The following is a 17,842-nucleotide window of genomic DNA, read 5'->3' as shown; positions in this document are numbered from 1 at the left end:
CTCTAATAGGTTTCAGGTCATAGGGGATTGCGATGGCGACCCAGTTAACACCCCTGTTATGACAAGCCGAGCTTCCATCCCGCCGGCCCCTGGAGACTCTTCAACTTCAAACAGCCCTAAACATTGGATCTGGCAGATATGTTGGAGGCTCTTACGTCAGTGATTAGAAATACATTTGCATCTCGGAAAGGAATCAGGATAAAAGACTCCTGTGAGACTTTAGAGGCCAAGATGTCGGCAATTACAGAGAGAGTCTCTGCCATACAAGCCTCAGTAGAGGCCCTTAATAAGAAAGTAGAGACCAATCGAACCAAGATACATCACTAAAAAGTGGTGAAAAAGCCATGTTGGACAAAATTGAGTCCCTAGAAAATTATGCTAGGCAAAACAATATTAAGATTCTCAATATACCAAAAGGTCTGGAGGTAGATAACATCAAAAGTTTTTTCATAAATCTACTAAAGGAGTTTATTCCCATCATCGATCCCCAAGACCTAGAGGCTGACGTTTAGAGAATTCATAGAGAACCCTTCTAAAAAAATCTGAATAGTAAAACTCCTACGAGAATTTTGGTTAACTTCAAGACATGTACACTAAAAAAGCGAGTGCTGTCTGAGGATGTAAAAGCTGGGAGTTTCACTAAAGGGGAGTCGTCATTTCAGATTAGATCGGTTCTCTCAAGAATCACGCAAGACAGGCAGTGGGAGCTCAGAAATTTTGGCAGACTCTAAGATCCTTAGGGTCAACTGTCCAGCTGAGGTTCCTGTCCCTTCTTAATGTCATGTGGAATAATAAAATGCTCAACTATAGGGATCCCAAGGAGGTAGGGACTGTTATTGACCAAATAAAGGCTCAGGGATATATATATATATTTTTTCTTTTGATGTAATTGTTGTAATGCGGAGGGTGATGTGAACTCCAATGGGTAATTCTTTCATCATACCCAGGTTATCTTTAGGGAGGGTTTCCTTACGTGGGGGGGGTCACAAGAGAAGCAATTTAGGTATGTATTTCACTAGGTGGTGAGCATATTATGGGGGGGGGGAGTTCTCATTACTTGATAGCACTAAATGAGATGGTAAATGAGAGAGGGGTAGGCCATGACCAAGTCATCTGAGTTGCTAAAATCCAAATACCTATTTTCACACCAATAAAATATTAACATGGAATGTTAATGGCCTTAGAGTAGCGGGTAGACGAAGGAGGATCCTCCAATATTTGAGCCAATCTAACTATAATATCATATATTACAAGAAATACATCTAACCATTGATGAATGGGAGGCTGCTCAGTCCAGGCAGAAATGGATTGGAAGCTCTCTTCATACAACCCAAACATGTTGCACAAAAGGAGTAGCTCTTGTTTTTTTTTTAAATCGGCAAAGTTCAACCCTAGGGGCCTTTAAGGTGGAAATTAAGGGGCGATAGATTATTGCAGATGTTACGATTCAGATAGGTTTGTTTTATTGGGGCACTAGGGGCCAACATAGATGATGAAGTCCCTTTAAATTCATTTACAATCACTTACTACAATCTAATTTTCCTATTATTATGGGAGGTGATTTTAATATCCTTCTGAATCCTACTCTTGATAGATATAAAGGGGTGGGTGTAGTGCCTTCTAAAATGGTTTCTTGTTATCAGAGTCTTGATGGAAGATCTAGGTCTCACAGATATCTGGAGAGCAAAAACCCAGGCAATAACCGGCCCTCAAGTTTTACATTTCCGAACAAAAAGCATGGGCATTTTTCCAGAATTGATTTTATTTCGGTAGATGCTAGGCTGATTAACAGCGTTAAAACGGTGGCACACATTTCGGAGCATATTTCAGATCACTCTGCTTTGCTGATAAATCTACAAATACAGAAAAGTTAATCGGTCAGAAGATGGATTTTGATAGATCTCTACTCTCTGATGCATCAGCAATAACGCAGCTGAAGAATGAAACCCTGTATTTTTTTTCAAATTAATGACTCATCTGCCCCATGTAATATGGGACGACATTAAGGCATTTATAAGAGACAGATTTATTAGTCTTGCCGCAAAAAAGTATAAGGAAACCAGAGCTATGATAAAAAAGCAGGAAGAAGACATCTCTGTAGCTCTGAGTGGAAATGTCTCTCAACAAGGCGATCAGGACCAGAGGGAGCATAATATGAGATTATAGCTAAGATACAGGCATTAGTAGACTACCTTGCCAGTATTACTAGAAGAAGATGGGAGGCTATTAAATTAGCTAATTATAAATACACAGAAAGATGTGGGGAGCTCCTGGCTTGGAAATCTTGCATCAACCAAACAAGGAATATAATTAAGGAAATTGCCAATGTTGAATCGGGGGGTCTGGTCAGGGAATACTAAATTAGTATTAGCATTTGAGTCCTTCTTTCAAGACTTATATACAGAGGAGCAGGCAGTGTCTGACACCCAGATAAAAGATTATGTTGATAGAATAACAATACCTTCACTGGTTGATGACCCATCTCTACGGTTGAACCAAAACATTTCCCTAGAAGAACTTAAGGCTACAATGAAAAATCTAAAATAAGGTAGCTCAGGGAGGGGTAGATGGTATCCCAAATGGGTTTTATATTTCTCTTGATGAGGAAATAGCCCCGGTTTTGGCAAATATGTTTGATAGCATCTTCTCCGATGGTCTCCCAATTCCTAAGTCCTGTAACGAAGCAGCCGTCAGTCTAATTTTGCAACCTAGTAAAGACTCGAAAAAATTTGAGTCCTACAGGCCTATCTCATTGCGACTATAAAATCTAAGCACAAATTTTAGTGGGGAGGCTGAATCATGTGATGGGCTTCCTGATTCAGGCTAATCAGAAGGGAGGTTGTCAACTTCACGATTTAACTTGCGATGAGTTTGGTGCAATTGATATCACCTCAGCTGAAAAACTACCTTTTACCATCTTTGCTTTTGACACGGCCAAAGCCTTTGATAGGGTGAGCTGGCCCTTTCTACACTACATGAATCACATCTATTGGCTAGGGGATACATTTGCCAGGGCCATTGTAAACATTTATAAAACCCCTACAGCAAGGATAGTGGTCAATGGGCATCTAACCAACTCAATCAAGTTGGAGCGAGGAACTAGACATGGTTATCCTCTCTCCCCGCTACTTTTTACCTATATATTGAACCCTTGGCATGTAGTATCAGGCTGGTCAAATCTTTGCACCATTTGAATGGAATGGGTGGGTGAAAAAAGTAGCCCTCTATGTGGACGACTTGATGATCTTCACAAAGAGAGTCCCAATATCTTGCTTAGACTGGAGTGACTTTTGATTGAGTTTGGGAGGGTTTCAGGCTACTTAATTAATCCTCAAAAACAGAAATTATGTCCTGGAATACACATTTAAAATATCCCATTGGTCAAACAACAAATCAGATATTTAGTAGTATAGAGCACACATGACATCACCAGGTTAGCCCAGGTAAACCTTGAATTAAAAAGTAAGGAGACAGGAGCACTACTGAGATCCTGGGGTAGGCTCCCACTTTCCATCTTGGGCCACTCTAACTTGGTTAAAATGTCAATCCTGCCAAAATTTACATTTAATTTTTATGCCATTCCTCTATCTTTTAATCTCAAAATATGAAGGCCCCTACAAAGTGACATATCCAGCTATCTCTGGGCTAATAAGGTTGTGAGGATTGCCTAGAGGAAATTACGAAGCACAAAGTTAGACGGGGTATAGCAAGTTCCGATTTTCTTTTCTACAGTTGGGCCTTCCAACTAAAGAATGTAAGATCGCTCTTATTTGGATCTTCTTGTTTCCTTCCCTTTTTTCAAGCCATGTCTAAAAATGTCCCCCTGGATGGTGGTGGATTTCTTTTCAAGTTTGGCCATCCCAAATTTTAAAAAAAGTTAAATGAAAGGTTTTGAGATCTGCCTGTGAGCTCTGGTATCAGTTTAGAAAGACTCTTAAGATCCCGTACTATAGTGTTGTGCCCCTATCTGGAACTCTCCGGGCACGCCTGTGTGTCTTAAGGATAGTCTGTCAGCCCTATTACTGGAAGAAGGCATTGAGAAATGGGGTCAACTTTTGCAAAACAACAAACTATTCTCCTGGGATTTACTAGGTAACATCACAAACCAGAGGTTATCTAGATTCAAATTGTACCAACTGTCCAGCTGGGCCGCTAATCAGGGTAAGGATGGGGATGGAAATGAAGAATATGAGAATGTTCTCCTAGGCCTGCTCTATCAACGTAAAGAAGTATCTAAATGCAGGGCCGGACTGGGAACCACAACCGGCCCTGGCAAAGTGCTCGGCCGGGGGGGATGGTGGGGAGGGTTTGGAGGTGCCGCAAGCTCATTGCCGGGGCCGGTTTTCGGTCGATTTTGGTACAGTGACGATTTTGCAGCTGTACCAAAATCGGCCCCCAGGGGCCCAAAACCGTCCCCGACCCATGCGACGCACCGGGAGATTGCCCGGTGCCCGCTATGGCCAGTCCAGGCCTGGCTAAATGGTACTGGCTACTAGTAAAAGGGAAGCCCCCATCAACGCCTATGGAGGAGCCCTGGAGAAGAGAACTGTCATCGACCGACATAACATCTCTATGGCAAGTATTGATGTGCACCTTATGGAGTGTTCTCAAAGCTGCCTCTCTTAGGAGAAAACATCTGTTTATACTTCACAGAGCATACTTGACCCCTAAGAAGCTTGCAAAGCTGGGAGGTAAAGGTGTGAAGCCCTGCTTGAAGTGCGCCTCGGGGATTGCGGACAGTCTGCATATGTTTCAGCAGTGTCCTCGGATTCAGGGCTTCTGGTAAGACGTTGGTAAGACCATCTCAGAGGTTCTGGGGCAAGAAATTAAGGTAAGCCCGGTTTTGGTTATCTTTGGAGTTCTCCCAGAGGAGTGTACCAATTGTAAGCTTTCTAAACTCCAATCCATGTTGCTATTTATTTTAAATCTACTGGTAAGGAGAGAAATTTGTTTAAAATGGGTGTCTCCTCGGCCCCTAGTCAGTTTGGATTGGGTTGCCTCAGTTAAAAGGGTTTATATTTGGATTATGTCTGTTGTTTGAGAAAAAGTACCAGATTTTAGGTAGCGTGGGAGGAGTGGGTTAACAAGCATGATATTACAACACATTAAAAAAGGTCCAATGATTATGAAATAAGTGAGATTATGGGGGGGAGGCTAAATCTGGGGGAGGTTGCTATGCTCCTTCTCTTCTCCTCCCCAAGAGTCTTGCGGTTGGCCATTTTTAGGAACCTTGGAGATGGTAAAGTAACAGACAAGGCTGTGACCTCCCTCTGAAGGAACCAGGAAAGAGCCTATTTCCATTTATTTATGCTTATTTATGGCTGAGGTAAACAAAAAAGACCCAGCTGCTCTCAGAGTCTTTTGAAAAGGGGTAGCACTAACCTTGATTTTCCCCTGGGAGACAAAACTGGGCTGCACAGCCAAGATTTTCCAGGGAAGGACACAGAAACAAATGTGGTAATTCCCTGGATCACAAGGTTGCACCAGTTCCACCTTGGAACTGGACTGTATTGTTGAAGATCAACTACTCCTTGAAAAGGTATAATCTATGGAACCATTAGGGCTAGACAGATTATTCAAATGGTTCTGGAATCAAACGGCTGGCTCCAGCCAGCAGGACCAGACCCCAAGCACCGGCTGTGAAGCTTCAAAACCTCTAAGATGCTTTGAGGTCGGCAAAAAGTAGATAAGGGTAATGGTGTGTCAAGGGTACTACAGGCTCACTCATGCTTATGCACAAGGGTAACTCTGCAGCCCCACGACCCAGCCAATGTATGTTTCTTTGTCTTGATTCTAGTCCAGCTAGGTTGCAGGATCTTATGACTTATGGACATCTTTGTTTATTGAGGTATCCTCCATATATGTATTTGAGTGAAAGCGAGGCTTGTGTAGGTTTTTTGGAAGTCAATGCAGCTTGTCTACTTGCTGGCCAGCTACCTTTTCTTCCACAGCTCATTAAAATGGGTCTCCAGGAATCCAGGCTTAGCCGCAGCCTGATGTGAAGATGGCAAACAAGCACAGGTTCTATCTCCGTCAGTGCTTCTGCTCCGGGGTGAGTCACAGAGTTCATTCAGTGTTCAGACATTGTGCAGATGCCAGAATCAGAAGCAATGGAGAGCCAAAGGTCTGCATTCGCAATTCAAAGTCCTCTTCTCCTAATCAGGCATCTTCCTACTCTGTGTTCGCTTTTTCAATGCTTTGGCAACAGCGGGTCCAAGCTCCACTCTGGACTGGTCAATATGTGCATGAGGTTTATTCTCGGGCAGAACTCAAGTGAGGACCACCACTTTTAGGCAACTGCCAGCAACCCAGGGAGAGTTGGGAACGGTGAGATTCTCTGAAATAGAGGTAACCTACAATGAACAAATGAAGAGATGGCATCATCTACCCAGACAGTAGGTAAGACAGTCATGTTCAACACGCAGAAGAACTGCAAGCTCATGTTGCTAGACACCGGGGGCCCGATTCACAGAACTAACTTAAGACAAAATCCTTAACTTGCAACATTTTGGTATTCACAAAGGCACTTACTCATTTTGGTATTCACAGAAGGCACTTACTCATCATTGAGCAGGTGCCTTCTGTGACTACCAAAATGAATAAGTTCCTTCTGTGAATTCCAAAATGAGAAATTGTTGTAAGCTAAGGATCTTGTCTTAAGTTAGCTCTGTGAATCGGGCCCCGTGTGTCCAAATGGATTCTAACTTATTCATAATGAAGCACTCTCATACACACCACATCCTACCCATACATTAACATGGGTAAGGAACTCAAGTTGCTGGAAGTGCCAGTATGGAGTATCCACACAGAGGTACAAGTAAAAAAGGCATGTGCTTCTGAAGTATAATCACACTAAAACTGTGAATCATCTCGTATTTTGGGTTGAGGGGCTGTTAGCCACCCTCGGTGAGGTTCATAGGTTTACTTCAGGTGATCCCCTGTCAGCAGAGATGACTTAGTTTATGCCTATCTTGACTTCACAAAAGCATGCCTGGCATCTGGAAATGGTATTACTACCATGTCATTATACATCATGACAGCATACAGTTCATAATTGCAAGTAAGCACACAAGGAGTAGGGAGTGGGTGGCTCAAGGTGTAGTCTTGCTTCAGGTTTGTAAATGTCACAAATTTGTGACTTTGTTGGGATTCACAAACTCCTCTCTTATCCATTTCAACCCTGGAAATGTTAAAGACTTACTCCAGCAAAGGGCAGGAGTAACTCTTTCCACAGTGAAAAGGGGAACTTAACAAACCCCAACCTTTTTGGGTGTGTAGGGGAATGGGCTTTATTTTTTCCATGTGGAAAACATTTGTATCCATTGTAGAAATAACGGCTGTAACTGTACTCTAGGAAAGCCTTGACCGACACAGTGTCCACATAGCACTGGTGAGAATGTTTAAGAATTTCCAAAAGTCCTACTTTCAGTGGGGCTTATTTACAAGCCAAGTGCACCACTGGAACGACACTTTTAATGATGTTCCGTTGGCACACCGGGCCTACCCGTTTCTATGTGGGCATATAAAGCCACCCTGCGTGGCATTCCATGGCCTCGGAGATATGGTGTGCGCTGCATTACCATACACTACGATGGGAGGCGTGTCATGGGCGTTACGGTGCATGTTCCAATGGGACATCCATGGCATTTGACGCACTCCCAGGTTTACACCATGCTGTGAACCTGGGAGTGCGTCAGAAGCCTATGAAGGGAGGAGCGCAACGAGGAGAAATAACATTATTTTTCGTCTTTTTTCCCTCTTTCTGAGTGTGCTGCATTCAGCCACACACATAGAAAGAGGAAATAGCCTCTATTGGTTGTTTTTGTGTAGAAAGGTGCCCTTTCCTGCACAAAAAAAATCATCCCCACAACGCCGACACCGTGGTGCAAGGGTGCTTGAATTGGCTGAAGGCAGCCCTTTGAGCGCCAGTGCAGGAAAAGAGTACAGGAGGGCACCGTACCTCATAGATACGGCGCATTCCTGCATGCCTCATTTACAAGCCCATTGCAACGTCGGTGCGACACTTAATCAGACACACCAGCGGCGCAGTGTGCCTGCCCATATTTACAAGGCTTTGTAAAGTCACCCTGCATGACTTTTCATGGCCTTGTAAATATGGGCCCCCGTCACTCATTACTCCGTGTGGAAGGGGCGTTCCATGGGTGTTGCTGTGGGTGTTCCCACGCAACAACCATGGAAACTGACACATTCCCAAATTTACAAAGTGTTATAAACCCGGGAATGCGTCAGAATCCTATGCCTCCCCAGGGGATACATTGGAGTGGCGCAACGAGCAGAAATTATTTTGTTTCTCCTCGTTTTTTGCTCTTTTTATGTGTGGTGCATTCTGCGTAAGACATAGGGCCCAATTTACAAGCACTTTGCATTGCCACTGCGTCCCTTTTTTTTAACGGGTGCAATCAGTGCAACACACTGCGCCACATCTATAAACAGATGCATTAGTCAGGTATAATGTATGCAGGGTAGGCCTTCCCGTGTAAAAAAGCCCCGTAGAACTGACGTAGTAAAATTTTCAACATTTCACTGTGTCACTCAACAACTTCACTGTGTCAAAATCCTTACGCCTGCTCAGACCAGGCATAATGAATGACGCAGGGCTTTTACAATGGGACTTACCTATGTGATCTGTTGCATTGCTGGAGGTGTTTAGTATTATGACCAACTCCAGCAATGCATCACTTTTGTGCCAACAGATATGTGAGAATCCTTGCGTCTTGGAGCCCTGAATTGTACATAGAGAGCAACCATGGTGTCGAAATGACATTTGGCACAGGCGAAAGGAAACTGACATATCAATGTGACAGTTTCTTGTAAATGAGGCCCATAGAAGGAGCAAAACCCCAATAAGGATTGTTTTTGTGCAGGAAGGTGCTCCTTCCTGCAAAACAACAATCATCCCTGCAATGGAAGCACCCGTGCACCAAGGCACAAGGGCGTCAGCGTCGGCGCACAGCTGTAGTTAGTGCACTGGCCCATGGGGGAATGGAATGCAGCGTATCTTGTAGATGCAGCGAATTCCTGCCCTTTAACTTTCACGCGAGGCAGCACAGCAGGAAGGCTTGCTGCGCTGTAGAGTGTCGAAATATAGTAAATGTGGCCCCTGCCCTTTTCTTTTGACTAGGGCAGCGCACCAGGAAGGCTTGTGATGCTGCCCTACACCAACAATGTGTAAATGAGGCCCACAGTTCTTAGGAGCACGTCTGCTGATGTAAGTGTATGATAATTTTGAGAATCAGGCCTCCTAGCTGGTAGTTTAAAGCTTTTGGGTAAGTACAGTTGACCGCAACTTGCAACTCATTAAATAAATGTGAAAAATGACTAGCTACAGCTGAATACAAAACATATTTAGAGCAGCGAATGATCATGGATGTCAAATGTCAAAATTATACAACAACAAAACCTGGAGCAATTCACTTAATTTGAGCTCTGAACATATGAAGTATTAGTGTCGACCCTCGGTATGCCCCTCGCTGATTCAAATCTGTGGCGACTCAACTCATTGTATTTCCGTAACCCGGACCCTCTACTGCATTGAAAGGAAGGGACGTAAACAGCTCTCGACTGGGATTTTCATTGTCGCGACAACAGCAGCCGGCTCTGGGCCCTGGAGCTTGCAGAGGGCTATTCCCAAGCAGTGTTGGCTAGCAACGGCAGCAGGAATCCCTTGCCGGGCTTCCCAGACTCCGACAGCAGCCCCAAGGCCCTTATCCCCGCCGCGCCCACACTGTTTCTAGAAAGCAGGTATTTTTAATGACAGGATTGTGTGCAGGTAGAGCTACGCAATAGAAATGACACCGCACCGCTCTGGTAAATAGTTATTTCTGGCGTGGATTTTACTAAAACTATGTGTGTAATATTCTTACATCCGTTTGTCAGATGTTGTGCAATTCACATTTTTCTTCTGCCCTCTACTGCATACACCACGGGGCAGAGGATCAGCCCACTACAGCCATTAGATGGATACACTCTGAGTGACAGCATTATCACTTTTCACAAGCAGTACAGTTTTAAGTGCTGGGGCTACTGTGGCAAAGTGCGCTGTGCAAGACCAAAACAGTATTTTTGTTTTTAGCAAATTTCTTTAGGTTGATGAGGGCCCATCAGCTTGCACAACAATAAAGTAAGTAAAGTAAAGTTTTTATTTGCATAATTAATTAAAATCATTGCAAAGTGCACTCACAGAAAAGACTATTGCGTGGTGAAAAAAAGAGAGAAGGTACACAGATCAATTACGAACACAGAAGAATTGGAAATTAAAAGGACAGATGATAATGTCACTGGGGGGGAAACAGACGCAGGCTAGGTCAAAAGACAGAGTTAGGGGAATTAGTTTCTGAGATAAACTTAACAAAACGCGCCGCCAACTGCGGGGAGTCGCCCTTCATGCAAGCGTCTAATGCTTCTTGGCAAGTCCTGATGTTAAGAAGCAGCCAAATTGGAGGCAGCCAAAAGTTTCTTTGAGCTTGGAGTTTTCGACATATGCACAGGATATGAATAAGGTTTTCACCGTCCTGCTTGCAAAAGCGACACTGCGATGATACTTCTTTCTTGTATCCTTGGCCAAAATTGTAGGCCATCAGCGGAATTAGGCCACAACAATAAAGATGCTCAAAACCTATGACGAAACAAGCATTCACCAAACCAAAACGCTGGCATTCAATGTCAGACCTATTGTTGTTTTTTATGAAGTGTTTAATACTGTACTTCTGCTGTTTCTAAGCGCTGTAAAAACCGGTGTCACTTTTAAACAATTTAATAGTACTCAGTTTACAGACTTTGAGAAAAATGGAGTTTGAGTCTGATTTGCCAGTACTCAAACTCATGACCTGTAGATCACCACGTTTCTGCAGAGGGCTTTGAACAAGATGAGCTGCCCTGCCAGCTAAGACGGTTAAGGTTTTGCGGAATCCATGGCACACTATACAAGCCCCCTTGCATCAATTAGGGGTGTGCAAGGGTGCGTGTTGGGTGAGAGGAGACCCCCAGGTACTACAATACTAGTTTGTAAATTATATTTTTTGTGTTATCTTCTTAAATTATAGGTCCAACGGCCACACTGAAAATGGTATAACCCGTTCCCCCTTGAATGGATCAGATCTGATCCCTGTACTAAGATGTTCTTTTTAGGTTAAGTTTCAAGTTTCATAGTTATCAACTGAAGAGAGAGATAATGTTCTGGGCACCCTTTTTAACACTGTAGTTAAGAACGGATGACGTTGAGTGCAAATGTCCTGCACTGTCATTTTTGCCCAGGCAGTTACCACCAGCTTTGTGCAGGAAGTAATTGCCTTTAAATAATGTACAAAAGTAGGTAATAACGCATGCAAACTGGTGCAAAAACTTTATTCACATATCACTCACCCCTTTTAGGTCTGGCATTAATCAAGGCCTTCTGATTTCACTAAAATGATATATTTAAATATATATAATATTCTCACTAAAAGGGGCTTGCAGTCAACCTTCTTCGTCCATTGGTATGTTGTGTCATTCACGTTTTCCACCCGCTACAGTATACAGCAAGGGGCATTGAGTCAGCCCTCTTCAGCTATTGGCTATCTTCACTGTGAGTGATGGCATTCTGCTGTTGCACAAGGAGAACATCCACACACAAAGTAGTTCTCTTCAGTGCCAGGAATGACTATGACAAAGGCCCAGATTCTTAAAGGGTTAGCGCTGGGTCAGTGTTACTTTTTTAATGCAAACCCGACGCTAAACCTGTTTTGGGATTAACAAAGCAACGCAAATGGAAAGGGGCGACCACTCGGTCCCCCCGCACGTATGGCAGAGTACCACGATCCCCCCGGGAAGCCATCTTGGGCGGGAGGCGTGTCTCGGCTGGTATGCCCGAAGCGGCGTAGCCGGGGCACGCTTTTTCCCGCCCTAGAGTGGGCTGGCCTAGACACTGACGCGGCTGGCCACGCCCTCGGGGCAGGCAGGGGCGGGTTTACGCCCGCCCTGAAGACGGATAAAAGGGGACGCAAGACCAGAAGGCATCCTCTTGTTCCTGTGCTCTGAAGCTGCACCTCCTCGCTGCACGTGAGCTCGAGACGGAACGAAGAGCCAATTTTGAGCGTTGTAATCCTTCTTTTTGTCTTACAGATACTCTGTCGGAGAAATGCCCAAGAAAGGCGGAAAGAGAATGACGACTGAACAGATGCTTCGGGTCCTCATGAAGGAGATGACCGAGCTGAAGAAGCGGGTGGCAGAGAGAGAGGGGGAAGGGGGGCCGGAACGTCCTTCGGCTGGAGCAGCCCCAGGAGGGAGAGCCAAGAGGCCAAGGAGGGGACCAGCTGGTGGAGACGTCCCGGTTCCCCGTACCCCGCTTGAAGCGCCAACCCCAGTACCCGTGGAGGGGAATCCGATGCCCGTGGTGGTCACCCCGGTGTCCAATGAAGATATGCCGCCTGAGCTGGCAGCACAACTTGCAGCGTGGTTGGGCGAAGGTAGTGAGGGCGCCACGGCTGTCGACGCGCAGGCGCTGATGAAGCAACTGCGTGAGAAACGGGAGGCAGCCAAGGTGTCCGCGCCGGCTGCAGTAGTTGACAAGCCACAAGGGACGATTACGACCGCAGAGGCAGCGTCCGGTGCAGGTAAGCGGCCATTGCCGATTGCGAGGGATGAGTCAGCACCCTCTCGTAGAGAAAGGTTGGGTCAACATGTGCCTTTGGTAATTAAAGAGAAGATTTGGGCGGGGGAATATGTGAACATCTTCTCGTTGCTTGTTGATCATTATGAGGTGGAGCATGTTAAGGGCCAGAAAGACCTCATGCATCCGAGTGTTTGGCGCGCAAAAATGGCCGCCTTTAAAGTGAATGAGAATATTGGCAATTGGGGCAAAGCATGGGGGATTTTTACGTCGATCTTAGGGGAACGTAGGCCCGAGTTACTTTCCGAGTTGCCGACCTATCAGTCGCGAATCATGGGGTACTCGACGTCACACCAGGGTAACCATTGGTTCTGCTACGATAATCTTTTTAGAAAGGCTAAAGAGCATAATAAAAGCTTAACCTGGGATTGTTACGATTCTTTGACATGGGATAAAATGAAGGAGACAGGTATGTTGAAAATGCCATTGGTAGGGGGTAATGTTGGCGAATCCTCCCGCCAATATGCGGGGACGCCCTTTCGATCAGGTACGGGTACCGACGATCACTCGAGACCTGCCAGCAATACAGGGAAAAGGGGGTTCTGCTGGAATTTCAACAGAGGTAAATGTACTAGGCCCCAGGGATCGTGTAAATTTAGACATGAATGTAGTGGGTGCGGGTCGTCCCATCCTGAGTCCACGTGCAGAGCCAAAACGGGTGATAACGGGGGTAGAGGAGGCGCCAAACAGGTCTAACATAGTCCGAGGGGCGCCTTTACCTACCCCGATTGATACCTTGGCGATGATTCCCTGGCTCAGTGAATACCCGGATCGTACTTCTGCTGGGGTGCTGCGGAACGGGTTTTCGTATGGTTTCCGCATCCCAGTAGGGGACTTTCAGGGTGTGGAGAAGTGTAAAAATCAACTTTCGGTCCTACAGCATACGACCGTGGTACAGGAGAAGATCCGGAAAGAGGTTACTCGAGGTCGGGTTGCCGGCCCGTTTAGTGTACCCCCGGTGCAGAGTTTTGTTTGTTCTCCTTTAGGGGTGGTCCCCAAGAAGGACCCGGGTGAGTTTCGACTGATTCATAATTTATCAGCTCCACGTGGTCTTTCTGTAAACGATGCAATAGACCCAGAAGTGTGTTCGGTGCGGTACGCATCTTTCGATGAGGCCGTAGCCATTTTGAATCGCCTGGGGCCCGGGGCGCTGATGGCGAAGTCGGATATCGAGTCAGCGTTCCGGTTGCTCCCGGTACACCCAGACGACCAGCGTCTCCTAGGTTTCATGTTTCAGGGTCATTATTACATGGATAGGTGTATGCCGATGGGGTGCTCTATATCTTGTGCCTATTTCGAGAAATTCAGTAGTTTTCTACAATGGGTCTTCACAAAGAGGACGGGTTTCCAACATGTAATGCATTACCTTGATGACTTTCTGTTCCTTGGGGCAGCCGGGGATCTCGAATGTGGCCAGGCCTTGGCCGAATTTTGTGTATTAATGAAGCAGTTTGGTGTGCCATTGGCACCGGGTAAGACGGTGGGTCCTGCGACTTGCCTCGAGTTTCTGGGGATCGAGTTAGACTCCAGTGAGGGTTGTTTTCGTTTACCAGCTGACAAAGTGGGGAAGTTCAGGGCAGCCCTGCAAATGTGTATAAATGGATCTAAAGTTACGCTGCATCAGTTACAGCAGTTGGTGGGACAGTTGAATTTTGCCCTGAGGGTTATACCGATGGCCCGCCCCTTTTCCCGTTCAATTGCCCAAGCTATGGTCGGCCTAAAGGAGGGTCATCATCGCACGAGACTATCGGCTGAGGTCCGCCAGGACATGCGCATTTGGTTAGCATTCCTGGCGGATTTTAATGGTCGAGTCGTCTGGAACAAACCGGCCGTGTCCTCTGAAGAGCTGGGGCTATGGACAGATTCGGCAGGTAGCATAGGTTTTGGTGCCATCTTCGGCACAAAATGGTCGGCACAAAGATGGCCGACATGGTGGCATGACAATGGACTGACAAGTAATATTGCTTTCTTGGAACTTTTCCCCATTTTGGTGGCCCTAAGAACCTGGCCCGAAGGGTTCAAAGATCACTCTGTGGTATTTTGGTCTGACAATATGACCGTGGTCGAGTGCATCAATAGCCAGGCAGCACGATGTAAACTGATTTTAAGACTGCTCAAAGAAATTGTTTTACTGTGTATGCGACTGAATGTGCTATTCAGAGCTAAACATGTCCCGGGGGTACTGAATCAGGCAGCTGATGCACTGTCTCGTTTTCATATGCAGGCTTTCTCGGGTTTCCTTCCCACAGCGGACCCAGAGCCGGCACCCTTTCCCGAAGCTCTCTGGTCTCTCGGTGCCCCGAACTTCGTCACCTCGTGGGAGAGAGCCTAGCACCAAGGACAAGGAAGGCATATGAAGGGGCGTTTCGGTCCTATTTAGCCTTTTTGGGGACTGATGGAGAGGGGCTCTGGGGCCACGAGGAATGGGTAGTGAATTTTCTGATGTCCTTACGTAGGGCTGGGAAATCGGTGGCTACGGCCCAGAGGCATCGTGCTGCCATTTCCTTTGTTGCCAGGGCGCATGGTATCCAGGACCCGACAGCGTCTTTCGTTGTACAGAAAGCGCTGCGTGGGTGGCAACGCCTTGAGGGTCGCAGAGTAGATGAGAGGCGCCCGATAGGTTTGGATAGGTTGGCCCAGTTGTTGGCCACACTCCCTGCCACATGTTCATCTCAGTTTGAGACGGTGTTGTTCCGAGCCGCTTTTACGCTGGCATTTCATGGAGCGATGCGGGTAAGCGAACTGGAGGCGAGGAACAAACGGGATGTGACAGGGGGTTTGTGCCGGGAACACGTTCAGGTCAGAGGAGAGACAATGACTGTCTCCTTTGTCAGGTCCAAGACCGATCAAGATGGGATGGGTGACTGCATAATCATACCCAGGATTCCCGGGTCCTCCATGTGTCCAGTAAAGTGTTTAGAAAACTACCTAGCACGAAGGGTGGCATCATGGGGGGGGACCTTGTTGAGACACGCGGACGCCACCCCACTGACGAAATTTCAGTTTCAGGGGGTGCTTGCGATGTCAATTGCCGCTGCGGGCTTGAACCCGGGCGAGTTTGGGACCCACTCCTTTCGGATAGGGGCTGCTACGGAAGCTACAGCTAGGGGTCTTAATGTTGAACAAGTGAAACGAGTGGGGCGTTGGTCCTCCAAGTGTTATAAGAGGTATGTGCGGTTGCACATGTTGTGAAGCTGTAATGATGTACTCACGCTTCTTGTCTTTGTTTGGTTTTCAGTTGCGCAAGCCTACGAGGCGGGGCGGACTATGCAGTCGACCCAACACCGGGCCAGCGGTCAGACATCACCGGCTGTGAGGAAGGAGGTGTGGGTCGTGGGCCACTCATACGTGAGGCGTGCCGCGGACGTATTCAAAGCAGGTGACATGATTCACGTAGCTGGGGAATACGGGTACAGGGTGTCCTTCTACGGAAGAGGCGGGCTCTGTATTGACCAGTTTCAAGCATTTTTCGAGGGTTTGTTAGGGCGGACGAGGTCACCGCCGTCTATAATCATAGTGCATCTAGGGGGCAACGATTTGGTCACCACCGGTAGACGACTTCTCCTGGAGGCAATGCTTTCCACTGTAAGTTGGTTGGCGAGGAGAGTTCCGGGGTGCACAATTGCGTGGTCCCATATGATCCCACGAAAGGTGTGGCGAGGGGCTATTTCTGTTCCTGCTTTGAATCACTCTGTGAGGAAGCTTAATAACAAAGTGAGTAGGTTGTTCCGTTCCAGGACATTGCATTCTATTTCGCATGGCTGTATTAATGATGACAGTATGTATTTGGGGGATGGTGTGCATTTGTCTCGGGTGGGGAATGAGTTACTCATAGGAGACTTCTTAGCATGGTTAAAAACGTTAAAACATGACCTTTAGGTAGGAGCTTTGTGGGGGGTCCGGATAGCCGGTCAACTATCCGGCCTGTGGCGGTAAGGTCATGATCGGTGAGCACTAATTGGAAGATCCCTATGAGTGGGCGTCACCCAACACGGATGGGAGCGCTCGGGAGAGGTGGCCATTGGCCCCTCAACGGGGAGGCGGTCCCTTCTAAGGATGGGTCGCCGAAAGAAAAGGAAAGGCGGTCAAGGCCCCTTCCTGTGTAGGAGGGGTTACAGCCCCCTCCTGGGGAATTTCCCGGGGCCAGTGACGTCTGCGACGGCAGATGTGGTAAGTTGTGCGGGGTTTGGGGGGGGGTCTACGCTACCTTCTAGATACCTCACACGAGTCCTCGAACGACCTTTAAGTGGCGTCGAGTTTTATTGGTGCCCCCGTCAAGTCAAAGGGAAATTGGTAGTTGCACTTGAGGTACGCCTCAGTGCTGTCGCCCCTCACAAGTGGGGGGGGTATTTCTGGTTAGGGATCTTGACACCGGTTACGACCTTGCCGTTGGCCCTTAAACGTTAGGATGTACAATTTCATAATTTCAAGTAAATGTGTGTAGGATGTTAGTTCGGCTAGGAGAACCTCTGTATTAGAGAATCTGTTAAGGTTAGCCAAACATCGCAATGTGGTAATGAAATTGTACATAATATAAAATGTTGATTTAATGTTTTAATTTTGTTTTAATAAATACGGCCGGGAGGGTTACTCCCTCCCTCTTCCAAAAACTTCAAGAACTGTTTCCTGTTTCCCTCCTTTGGGGATTGTGTTGAGAGGGGGTGGCGGGTATCTCAGCCATATGGAAAGGGGCGACCACTCGGTCCCCCCGCACGTATGGCAGAGTACCACGATCCCCCCGGGAAGCCATCTTGGGCGGGAGGCGTGTCTCGGCTGGTATGCCCGAAGCGGCGTAGCCGGGGCACGCTTTTTCCCGCCCTAGAGTGGGCTGGCCTAGACACTGACGCGGCTGGCCACGCCCTCGGGGCAGGCAGGGGCGGGTTTACGCCCGCCCTGAAGACGGATAAAAGGGGACGCAAGACCAGAAGGCATCCTCTTGTTCCTGTGCTCTGAAGCTGCACCTCCTCGCTGCACGTGAGCTCGAGACGGAACGAAGAGCCAATTTTGACCCACCCACCAGCCCCTGAAGACAGCCAGTTGTTTTGAATAAAAGTTGATGGATAACTCTAATTTCGTTTACAGGTTGTGGTATTATCGTGTTGATTTTGAGTCTGTAATAAAGAATGGTCTATGTCATTTATGTTTTATGATTAAAGAATTCGGCTTTAAGCATGC

Source organism: Lissotriton vulgaris, chromosome 2_1, assembly GCF_964263255.1.
Source record: "Lissotriton vulgaris chromosome 2_1, aLisVul1.2, whole genome shotgun sequence".
Classification (NCBI taxonomy): Eukaryota; Metazoa; Chordata; class Amphibia; order Caudata; family Salamandridae; genus Lissotriton; species Lissotriton vulgaris.
The sequence above is the reverse complement of the archived record's forward strand: the minus strand, read 5'-3'. Positions refer to the sequence as shown.